Raw genomic sequence first — 13,045 nt, forward strand, 5'->3', positions numbered from 1 at the left:
CTTTATAAAAAATGTCTTAGTTTATTCTCACTAGGAAACAGAATTTGAATTGAGGATGCTGAGTCAAAGTGTCGCTTATCAGGTGACTTGGGGAGTAAGAAGATGGAAGGATGACTGGAGAATGGGGAGAGTGTGCTGTTTTGGTGCTTTGGCACAGAGCAAAGAGGACCCAGGTCTCATATGCACAATGCATTCACCCACCACCTCCCCATTATAAATGGGACACTAGAGCTTTTGGATACACCATGGACGGAGCTATTCAAGAAATGCACCTTTACATTTTTATTTTCCATCAGTGCACAAACCATGTGGGTGCCAATACCACAGAGAGAACCCAAGTTGAGTAGCTCTCCAGACCTAAATATTTAGAACGCATGCAATTCTGGAGGTGTAGCTCAGTTAATAGAATGTTGCCCAGCATGTAGAAAGCCTGAATTCAATCCCCAATACTATATACACAGGGCGTGGAGACGCACTGAGCTTCTGAGGTAGAATGAGGAGTATTATCAGGTCAAGGTCATCTGTGGCTACACATGGGATTAGAGGTCAACAAGGTCTGTCATACCCTGACTCAAGTGCAGCAGCAAAAACTATCTAAACTCTCCCAATTACAGCTGATATCAGAAATGGAATAAGAAATCTAATAAAGCAGCTAATGTTGAAATTAACAGGAAATTTTTACCCAAAATGTTGAAAAAGCATTTGCTCAAATAAACACAGATCTAGGTGTATGTATACACATATGTGTAGGGGTAAAGGCCATAATTGCTGCTCCAATAAATTTAGGCTATCTCTATAACACCTGAGGTTAGAGTAACATAGTAAGTGTCCTTGGGTGGAGGCAAGAACTGCAGAGGCAGAACCTTCACCTGGGCCAACAGGGAAACTGGCCAGAACCAAGAACACTGGGGAGAAGCACCAAAAGGCTGCATTCATGAGATTCTGGCCAGATGTAGTGTGAATAATGAAATCAAATCAAAGTAAATAATACAGATAAAGTAAAAGGCAATGAAATAGAATGAAAGACAGACAAGAAAAATAAAAACTCATAGAGAAAATCCTTTAAAAAGAAATAATTAGAATCAAATAGTTGACACTGTGATCATGAGGAGGTTTATATCTCAGTAAATAATGAAATAAACTTTGGAATTTAGAAAAATAAGATTAGGAAAAAGAAGGAGAATTTAGAATGTTGGACAGTGGAGGAATCAGTTCTAGATAAAGCTGAGCAAGAAGGGTATTGTTAGTACCAGGGTTGTGTCCAAATAAGCAGCATGGCATGTAGATACCAATAGACTTGGGGAAGCAGTCAGGCACACCATGCCATTTTATTGTATAAATGAATTTTATGTTTTCCTAAATTAAGTAAAGTCTTTACAAGCTACTGAAAATGCACAATATATGACCTTTATAAATGCTAAATTGTAATGTAGGTTAGTTTAGTGGTAAGTAAATAATGATGTTTAAATTATAAATTAATAATTATTAAATTATGTTTAAAAGTAGGCATTTTCTCTTTCTTCCTTTCTTTTTCCTCTCTCTCTCTCTCTCTCTCTCTCTCTCTCTCTCTCTCTCTCTGTCTCTCTCTCTCTCTCTCTCTCTCTCTTTCAAGACATGGATTCTCTGTGTAACAGTCCTAGCTGTCTTGCAGTACTAGTTCTTGTAGACCAGGCTGGTCTCGAACTCACAGACATCTGCCTGCTTCTGCTTCCCAAGTGCTGGGATTAAAGGTGTGTGCCACTACCGCCAGGCTTAAGCATTTCTTTATTAGCAGTCAATGATTTCAAAAAGACAATGTTCATATTACATTAGGCTACATTTGTTTATTGGTAAAACATACAATACTAAGTAAAACTGACCTTGGTTTTTGGATGTGAATAGCTTCCTAAGAAGGCAGTTATTCATTACAACTTCCAAAGCAGAAGTGGTTCATTTTCTTTTTGGTTAACACTACCATTGACTGTATGAGCTAGGTCTTTGAATGTGAAGTCATTAAGTAGAATTTAAAGGAGACTCCTCACTATCTTAACCAGCATTCGTATCCACTCTCCTCAGGCTGAATCATAGACACTTGTCAGTACACCCTGTAGCTTCACATATTCTTGGAAGTATTCTAACCTGAACATACTGATATCATGAGGCATATCTCTCTGACTCTAGATGTAAATACCATTTTATTAGGAAGACATGGTGGCCTAGGCCACAGAGCTAGCCAGTCTTTGGTTCTATTCTCCAATGGGCATCCTTCAGTTTAACCTCCATGAAGGATAATAAATCTAAAGAATATTTCAACATCCTCCATAGGATGCAAATGTGAGCTCTTTAGGTAGATTTTCTTTCTTGATTACAATTTTTAAATGCACCTCACAAATGATAAAGAACTTAAAACATCTTGATGCAGTCAAGCATGTGGGTTTAAATTGAGCTTCCTGTAAAATCAATGTGCTTTCGAAGACACACAGAGTTCGGTAAGATGGTCCCAAACAAAATAAAACAGCAGTAAAAATGCCACAGTATGATGAGGTGACAGTAACATATAAGAGCTTTTATGAAAGTTTTAAGGAGAAAAAAGCAAGAGAAAAAATTGATGAGAAGTGGAGAGATACATTAGGATAAAGGGGACCTTTTTTCTTCAACTTATTGTTTGATTAATTTCATTTAATTTCTACTATGAAATGTATCTGTAAAGTGAAGAATTAGAAAATGATACCTTCCCTTTTTTCTATCTACAATTGAAAAAAAAAGATTTTTTATTCTTATAAGATCCAATCCACTGCCTTCACCGTGAACTAAAGTGGGTTTTGAAAGTCATTTCCATAATGGCTGACAAAAATGTAGTTGTTGAAACACTGGACTTTCTTAACACAGAAGATAATTATATTGGAAGAATCATATTTCATTGACTTCTCCATTTTCAAGATGCATTTATTTTTGCATACAGAGCACAGAACAGACAAAAACAGCTCAACATGGACTAGGTAGCTGTGGGTACTTGCAGTGACAAGGTACAAGTGGGCTGACTTGATGGGCTGAGCTGAAGCAAAAGCCAGGAAGGAAAGAAATACTGCATTCTACTGCTGACATGAACGTACCACCTGAATGGTATTTTTCATTATCTCCTGCACTGGGAACATTCTATTAGTCCACTGGGAAGTCATAGCGGAAGAGACATAATTATCAGCAGAGTAATGGAGAAGCTCTCACTAATGGCCAGCTATTCAAATATCTCAATATAATCATCGTGCCCAATCTCTCCCTGTTGCATACTCTCTGGAGAAACTCATCATTTTTTCCACTTACTCCAGCATAATGAATTCATTTTGCATTTTCTTTGTGAGAAATTAAGAGGAATCACAATATAATGTGTTGACATTTGAAATTCTGTACAGGAAAGTTTAGGCAGGCAATTTGGTTTAATCACAAGCTAACAGGGAAACGCTGTTTATTAAATTAGTTCCTTATGTACAAAATGTGCGTTTTCTTTGTAAACCTTTGCCTCTACACCTAGATTTAGATTTTTTTAGCCCTAGTCTTTTTAAATTTCAAGGCCCTTAAAAGAATAAAAGTGTGTTTTCAAAGAAAACACTTCACTCTCTGGCCTCCATTTTAAACACCCAACTGTCGATGCTAAAGATGATGCTGAAGAGAGACACATTGAAGAAGTGAAAAAATGGAGCGAGTGACAAGTTACCTTTAAAAGAACCTACCAAAGTGTGTATTTCTTTCTCTGACATTAAACCACTGTGCCTGCATCATGCATGGAACAGATTCTTCTCCCTATCAAGTTAAAGCTCCTCTTTTTTGCTTATTTGTTCAGTTCTGAGATTGACTAACCTTTTCTGTACTGTCTGTCTTTATTTCTTCCTTTACTATCCATTCATTTGTTCCAGTGAAACTGATAAACAGTGACAAAAACTGTCTTTCCTCCTTCTTCAGGGAGTGCCAGGTATCTGGGAAGCAGATAATACAGGCACATACAACCCTGAGCTAGGTCGGCTGACTTGGAAACTGGTCTGACTTTCTTCTCAGCCAGCACAGTTAGATGGCTGGGTTCCACCATTTCAAAGGACAACAGAAAAGGAAAAATGCAGGCACAGGGTCTGTGTTATCATTTGTCAGGGGCAAGAGGGAGAAGAAGGTGCTGTGCTCTATTTACCTTCCTATTGAGTTTGCCTTGGTCTTTAATTTTGCTTAGAACTTTCATATCCCAATATACATCATGTCAACATAGAACTCTGGTATTTTAGGAAGAAGAGGCATACATTTCAGAATGGACCCGGGGTGGTTTCTGCAGTTGTCATTTTCTCCCGTGTTCAGACCAACACCCAAATGAGAACCACTGTTGCCTACCAAGAGTTCATCTTAGGCTTCTGGCAAGGGAGAGTATGAGTATGGCATTGATATCATCAAGGGCAAGTAATGCTACCTCTAGATTCAAGACCAATATTTGAGGGAGCAGAGTAGGAGGATTGACACAACTGGAAGCCAGGCTGGACTGCAGAGTGCAAAAAAAGTAAAGAAGAAAGGAAGGAAGGACAGAATGAAGGAAGGAGGGAGGGATGCAAGGATGGAGGGAGGAAAGACAGACAGACAGAAAGGCAGAATGAAAGAAAGGCAGAAAGTCACAAAGAAAAGAAGGAAGGAAGGAAGGAAGGAAGGAAGGAAGGAAGGAAGGAAGGAAGGAAGGAAGGAAGGAAGAAAGGAAACTAACCTTACAAAATAGCATGCAGCAGTATTGCTTTTGGTTGAGTCAATCCCTTGTCCCATGCACTCTCCACTAACATGCTACTGTAAATACTCTTCACATCTTGTTCTGCTGTGACTGTTCTACATTGCCTTACATTTAATGTTGTCATTCATATTTTCCTCTCACTCTGAATATTTCCATAAACAATAAATCCACTTCTAGAAGTATTGAGTAATTCTATTGTCATAATAATTAAAAATACCTTACTGTCCAACTTGGTTAGGTGATAATGTGTGTCTAAAATATTGAGATTTCTCCAAGAAACATGACTCTCTCCTATGTGATGTAAGAATGTTGTATCGATTGTGCTTATCAACAGCCAAGTGGATCCACTAGGACTTTCACTGAGGGAGGGAAGTACACAGACACTCTGGATGTCTATTTTTAATGAATGCAATATATCAACATTTTTAACCTTCAATCAATCATCACTTTCCATCACCCAAAAATAAACTAAAGCAAGCAAGAGATCAGCTATAACAAAGACGAACATCTCATAGCAGTCTAACAAAAAGAAAGCCATTTTCCGGGCGGTAATTGTTGCGGGAGCTCCTTCTGCTCCTTCAGCCAATAGTCGCTGAGACACCAGCCCATTGGGGTGTGGTCTCTCTTTTTAAAAATGTGGCCACTTCCCTCCGCTCCCTCTCTGGCCGGCTCTGCTTCCAGCGACTAGGCTCCCTTCCTGATTGCGTAGAAGGCTGTTGGCTGGGACGATGATCTGTAAGTTTTTTCCCCTTTTAATAAATAACCATTCTATTAATCATAACTCCAAACTGGTGTGGGATTGTTTGTGATTTACGCCTTCAGGTAATGACCCAGGCCTTTAATCCCAGCACTTGGGAGGCAGAGGCAGAGACAGGCAGATCTCTATGAGTTCAAGGCCAGCCTGGTCTACAAGAGCTAGTTCCAGGACAGACCCCAGAGCTACAGTAAAACCTTGTCTCAGGAAAAAAAAGGAAGCCAACATTCCTTCACAAAAACAGGTCTCCTGAATCTTACCTAACCAAGTTGCTGTGTGTCCTTGGGAGAGTCTCCCACTTGCTCATAAAATGAGGTCTTCAGCTTCATTTTGCACCATGTCACTTTTAATTTGAAACAACTCTCCATACATTACTTCAAGTACCTTTCTGTAAAACAGACCTTCAGTTGGTAGCTAACATGAATTATTATTGAAAAGTTTTTAATTTTAAAATGCTTCATTTTATGGGCTACCTTGAAAGCTAGTGGATATAGTTACCTAGTAGAGTGTTCATGAGATCAGTCCTGTATTAGGATTTAGGAAATGTCCAATGTCTTCAAGATTATGAACCAAAGCACACAAAGGAACAGATTGACTAAGCTCCACCTTCTGTATGTAGTCCTTTCCATAGACAGAGGCTCAGGTATGATCCTTTGTCAAAATATATTATGACATAGTGCAGTAGATGTCAATAGAATGAGATAATGACAAAAAATGTGAACAGGTGTAGTCTAAGAAAAGGCACAGAATAGACTGTATAAAAAGTCAAGATAAAAATGGAAATTGTCCTATTTTTGAAACATGGGATAGAGCTACATACCTCATACTGAAATTTTTGGAGGTTGCAGACTGGTCATCAAATAGCACCTTCAGTTCCAATGCAATTGTGAAGAAGAAGCTTGAGACAACAGAGGCTCCTAAAAACCTGGAAACACTAAGAGCTGCCATTATCAGCATGCTCTGAGTTTGCAGCTCATCAAGGAGAAAACACCAGTCTTAAGTGTTCTTTTTCCACAGCCTTAGTGCTTGAGTTGTGTTTGATACAGCAAGACGTCTTTGAAAAGTTTCTGCACCCCAATAAACCTCTCCACTGATGCAATAATCTGAATCAGACCAAATCAAACTGAATTAGAAAAAAGTCCAGGTTTAATGAATAACAATGCTCCCAGGTGGCTCACCAACCCCTCAATGAGGAGCCAGGGAAGGAAGACCAGAAAATCACATGTTTGTTCTCTGGGAGGCAGTTTAAATACCCTGTGGGAGTGGTCTTGAGCCTCTCTGGGGATGGGTCTTCATTTTGCAGGCTTTCTTGGAGGTAGAGTCTGGACTGAGGCAACTCCCAGGGAAGGGGGTTTGGAATGGAACTTCCACCCAGATATTCCAGACTCTTTGTATATATGAATTCCAGTAGCTAGGGTGAAGCCTTAACCGAAGCATTCCAAACCCTTTGGGTATATAGATGCCAGGGAATAGGGTGAGGCTTTAACCCAAACATTCTGGACTCTTTGGGTATATGGATGAGAGGGGCTGAGGTGAAGCTTCCATGCAAGTATCCCAGACTCTTTGGATATATGGATACCTGCTCATGTCTGGCTACTTCCTGTGGGCATAGGCAATGTGGAGGAGGGGAGAGTTGGGAGTTGGTGGGCTCACACTCAGCGGGAGATGTGGCTGGAAAGGTGGCCAGTTATGTCCCATCCTGGAGACCTCAGGCATTTGATCCTTGAGGGAGATGAGAAGGCAGGTTGCTAGGAGAAAAAAAATAGGTTGTTTTCATCTGTCTTGGTTGTACTGACAAAGATGCTTGTGCCAGGAAGAGGAGCAGACAGACCCTTCATTGTGGCATCTTGGAAAACTGGAGAGTGGAGGGTCCTAACTGCTGGACAGACCAAGTATCCTGAATAGGTGCCCACTCGAAGATGGAGAGGTGGGACCAGCATGGGTGTCCCAGAAGCTTGGCAGCCAAAGGGGTGGTGAGGATTGCCATGTGAGGTCCTATTCATCAAGGTTCGAGAGACCTAGGAATGAGCTGTTTGAGAAGTGCTTTGTCCCCTAGGGAGAGTGGGTCAGGTTCAGAGGCATTTGGGTTTTTTGCTTTAGGGGCAGGAAGGTAGCTGTCAGCATGTGAACAGAGAAGGGACCTCAGAAGGGAGAGGTAGGGTAGGTACCCAGCCAGTGGAGGAGGAGTTTGGGCTGGGAGGAAGTGATTAAGGTGGAAAGGCCTTCCATAAAGGAGCTTGAAAGGGCTTACACCTGTATGAGAATGTGGGGCGACCCAGAGATGAGTAAGGGTAATGGGGAGAAGAGAGGGCCAAGATAACCTGAGTTCAATGGAGAGCTTGATTATGTGTTTGTTGTTTGTTGAATCCACCTTTCCCAAGGATTGTGGGTGGTAGTGGATATGTAGCTTCCAGGAGATGTTGAGAGCTTCTGACACAAGCTTCATGACTCTGGATGTGCAGGCTGGCCCATTGTCCTTTTGGATGGTCTGTGGAATGACCAACCAAAGAATTATGCGGTCCAGGAGTTCCTGAGCCACCACATCTGCTGTTTCTCCGGAGGCCGTAAACACTTCTATCCACCCTGTAAAAGTGTCCACAAGTATTAGGAGATAACTGGGTTTTTATGAGTAGGCATATGGGTGAAAGCACCCTGCCAATCTTCACCTCATTGATGTCCACAAAGCTGGTGCAGAGACTGATGTATATGGAGATCCCCCTGTAGATTGGCCTTGGTACAGGTCTGGCAGGAGGAGTGAACCTGTGAAATATGAGCTCAGAGATGGCGGGGTTAAAGATAGGATCTATGAAGTGGAACAAAGCTTTGGGGCCTAGGTGTAAGGTCTGGTGGATGTCTTAAATGATTGACAATGCCTGGTCTTGAGGAAGGATAATATGGTTATTTAAAGCCATACATCCTTTGTTTTTGTGGCCCCTTTTTTTATGAGTTTGTCCCTCTCCTCTGGTTGATAACAGGGCTGAGAGGAGGGAGTCAAAGCCAAAATATGTTCTGTTGAATCAGATGAGCTGGAGGTCAGCCCCCGAGGCCACTGAATTAGCTTTGGCATTGCTTAAGGCCACTGGGTCCTTAGAGGATTGGTCTCCCCAGAAGTGAATTATGTCTACCTCTACAGTGAACTGGAGGGCCTCTAAGAGGTTGGCTATTAAGGGGTTCATTAAATATAGGAGTGCCCTTGTTAGTAAGGAAGCCCCTTTCCTTCCAGAGTGCAGAATAGTTATGGACTATTTATTAAAAAGGCATATTTAGAGTCAGTAGAGATGTTACCCTGTTGACTCTCAGCCATCTAGATCTCTCTAGTCAAAGCAATTAATTCAGCCTTTTGTGAAGAGGTTCCCATTGCCAGGTGGGTTGCTTTAACTGTTTTAGTGGAAGTGACAACTGCATATGCCTGCTTGGTATGCCTGATTTGCCTATAAGGTACTTCCATCAACAGGGTGAGTTGGAGATTTGTAAGTGGTTGGTCTAGGGGACCAGGTCAGGGTGAGCATAAGGCAGCCACAGCCTCTGGGCAAGAATGAGAGGAGGTACCCGAAGGGGAGCAGACAGGAAGAAGGGTTTCAGGGTTTAGGGCAGAACTGGAGGTCAAGGTAATTTGGGTGTTTTCAAGAAACAGTGAAAGACTTGGATACTTGAGGACCGAGGGAAAGAGAAGAATGACTCAGAAGATCTGAGAGGTGGTGGGGTGGGATATATGTGATTGGTCTGGACAGGGTGATCTTGAGAGCCTTCCAGGAAAGTTTAGCCACTGCTGCCAGAGCTCTCAAGTATGGCTGCCATCCACAGATTGTGAGGTCCAGCTATTTTGACAAAAAGGTAAGAGCCTGATTCAAAAGCCCAACCTATTGGGTTAGAATTCTAGAGAAGAAAGCCTAACCTTTCTTCTGTAAAAAGGTGGTAAGGTCTAGTGGGGTCTGGAAGATCAAGGGCAGGAGTTGTTAGAAGGGTGTCTCACAGTGGAGAGAAGTGGCAGCAGATGATGGCCTGGTGGCCCATGGGGGTCTCTCTGGCTCCCTGGTACAGAGACATGGCTGTAATGGCAAAATTAGGGATGCAATGAGAGAAGAATCACATCAGGCCCCAAAATGAGAGAATCTGAGCCACTGTCATTGGGGACTGTAAATTCCACAGGGCCTGGACCCTGTCAGAGATGAGGGTTTTAGCCCCCGGGGTTAAGTTGAACACTCAGATACACCACTGTGGGAGAGCACAGCTGAGTCTTAGCTAGTGAAACTCAATATCCCAGTGATCCAATGAAGTTTAGGAGTGAACGGTGGCCTGTTGGGACAGAGGTCATGTGGGACTGCAGAGAAGGAGATTAGCAACAAACTGGAAAGTGTAATAAAACCAGGGTCAACGCTCAAGAGATTCTGAGCCAGGGCTTGTCCAAAGAAATGGGGGCTGTCCCGAAAACCCTGAGGGAGAACGGTCCTTGTAAACTGTCTGGAGGACCATGTGCCAGGGTCCTCCCAGGTGAAGGCAAAGAGAAAATATAAGTCAGGGTGTAAAAAGACAGTAAATAAAGCATCTTTCAGGTCCAGAACAGTAAAGTGGGAGGTTGCAGGAGGCACATTAGACAGGAGAGTGTATGAGTTGTTAACCACAGGATGAAATGGAATAACTGCCTCATTTATGAGACAGAGATCTTGAACCAAACAGCAAGCACCAGAAGGCTAACGCACAGAAAGAATGGGAGTGTTGCAGGGTGAGTAGATAGGGATTAAGAATCTCTGAGATAGAAGGCTGATGATAATAGGCTTAAGACCTCAGCAGTGGGTTTCAGAAATAGAAAACTGGGGTCTGGCAGGGAAGGAAGAAGGGTCTTTAAGGCAAACTAGGACTGACTGGTGGTGAGTAGCCAAAACAGGGTGGAAATATTCCATACGTGGGGATCTACTGGATAAGGGAGAGTAGAGACAGAGCAGCCTGGGATAGGAACTTGTGAGGCTAAATTTAAGAGGAAAGTGAGACTCAGGAAAAAATGTGGAGGCCAAGGTGAGTGTGGCCCCAAAGCGGCTGAAAACATCTCAACAAAATAAGGGTGCAGGACAAGCAGGTACGAGTAGGAAAAAGTGAGAAAAGCATCACCCTGCAAAAATGCAGGGCAGTGACAGGGTCTTTTTTTTTCCTCATTTTTTTTATTAAAAATTTCCATCTCCTCCCCTCCTCCTCCCCCTTCTCTTCCCTCCCTTCCAACCATACCCCCACTCCGCCCCTCTCCAAGCCAAAGAGCCATCAGGGTTCCCTTCACTATGTTAAGTGCAAGGTCCTCCCAGATCCCCCTAAACCAGGAAGGTGAGCAACCAAATGGACAAGGCTCACAGTATGCCCGTCCATGCTGTAGATTTCATGCTCATCGCCATTGTCCTTGGTTTCTCAGTCCTCCTTCATTGTCAGCCACATTCAGAGAGTCCGGTTTGGTCCCCTGTTCCATCAGTTCCATTCCAACTGGACTTGCTGGTCTCCCATTAGATCTGTCCCACCGTCTCAATGGGTAAACGCACTCCTCACGGTCCTGACTTCCTTGCTCATGATCTCCCTCCTTTTGTTCCTCATCAGGACCTTGGGAGCTCAATCCGGTGCTTCTATGTGGGGCTCTGTCATTTTCTCCATCCAATGCCAGGTGAAGGTTCTATGGTGATATGCAAGATATTCATGAGTATGACAATAGGATCTAGACATTTCTGGCACCCTCTCCTCAGCTGCCCAAGGACCTAGCTGGGGGCGTCTTCCTGGACACCTGGGAACCCCTCTAGAGTCAAGTCTCTGCCAACCCTAGAATGGCTCCCTTAATTAAGATATATAATTCCTTGTTCCCATATCCACCCTTCCTATATTCCAACCATCCTATTCCCCCAAGCTCTTCCCATCCTCTACTTCACACTTTTCTCTCCCCATTCCCCCATCCCCCATCCCACCCCACCCCCAATTTCCCATTTTTTGTCCTGCAATCTTGTCTACTTCCAATATCCAGGAGGATAACTATATGTTTTTCTTTGGATTCACCTTCTTATATATCTTCTCTAGGATTTTTTTTTACGAATTATAGGCTCGATGTCCTTTATTTATGGCTAGAAACCAATTATGAGTGAGTACATACCATGTTCATCTTTTGGGGCCTGGGTTACCTCACTCAGGATGGTGTTTTCTATTTCCCTCCATTTGCATGCAAAATTCAAGATGTGATTGTTTTTTACCGCCAAGTAGTACTCTAATATGTATATATTCCACACTTTCTTCATCCATTCTTCCACTGAAGGGCATCTAGGTTGTTTCCAGGTTCTGGCTATTACAAATAATGCTGCTATAAACATAGTTGAAGAAATGCTTTTGTAATATGATTGGGCATCTCTTGGGTAAATTCCCAACAGTGGGATTGCTGGGTCCTGGTAGGTTGATCCCAAATTTCCTGAGAAACCTCCACACTGCATTCCAAAGTGGTTGCACAAGTTTGCATTCCCACCAGCAATGGATGAGTCTACCCCTTACTCCACATCCTCTCCAGCAAAGGCTATCATTGGTGTTTTTGATTTTAGCCAATCTGACAGGTGTAAGATGTTATTTCAATGTTGTTTTGATTTGCATTTCCCTGATTGCTAAGGAGGTTGAGCATGCCCTTAAGTGTCTTTTGGCCATTCGAACTTCTTCTGTTGAGAATTCTCTGTTCAGTTCAGTGCCCCATTTTTTAATTGGGTTAATTAGCATTTTAAAGTCTAGTCTCTTGAGTTCCTTATATATTTTGGAGATCAGACCTTTGTGTGTTGCGGGGTTGGTGAAGATCTTTTCCCAGTCAGTAGGCTGCCTTTTTGTCTTAGTGACAGTGTCCTTTGCTTTACAGAAGCTGCTCAGCTTCAGGAGGTCCCATTTATTCAATGTTGCCCTTAATGTCTGTGCTGCTGGGGCTATACGTAGGAAGCGGTCTCCTGTGCCCAAATGTTGTAGAGTACTTCCCACTTTCTCCTCTAACAGGTTCAGTGTGTTCAGATTGATATTGAGGTCTTTAATCCATTTGGACTTGAGTTTTGTGCATGGTGATAGACATGGATCTACTTTCATTCTTCTACAGGTTGACATCCAGTTATGCCAGCACCATTTGTTGAAGATGCTTTCTTTCTTCCATTGTGTGCTTTTAGCTCCTTTATCAAAAATCAGGTGTTCATAGGTTTGTGGGTTAAGATCTGGGTCTTCTATTCGATTCCATTGGTCGACTTCTCTATTTTTATGCCAATACCAAGCTGTTTTCAATACTGTAGCTCTGTAATAGAGTTTGAAGTCAGGGATGGTAATGCCTCCAGAAGTTCCTTTATTGTATAAGATTGTTTTGGCTATCCTTGGTTTCTTGTTCTTCCATATAAAGTTGATTATTGTTCTCTCAAGATCTGTGAAGAATTTTGATGTGATCTTTAAGGGGATTGCATTAAATCTATAGATTGCCTTTGGTAGTATTACCATTTTTACTATGTTGATCCTCCCAATCCAAGAGCAAGGGAGGTCCTTCCATTTTCTGGTATCCTCTTCAATTTCTTTCTTCAAAGACTTAA

This window comes from Arvicola amphibius, chromosome 5, assembly GCF_903992535.2.
Source record: "Arvicola amphibius chromosome 5, mArvAmp1.2, whole genome shotgun sequence".
NCBI lineage: Eukaryota > Metazoa > Chordata > Mammalia > Rodentia > Cricetidae > Arvicola > Arvicola amphibius.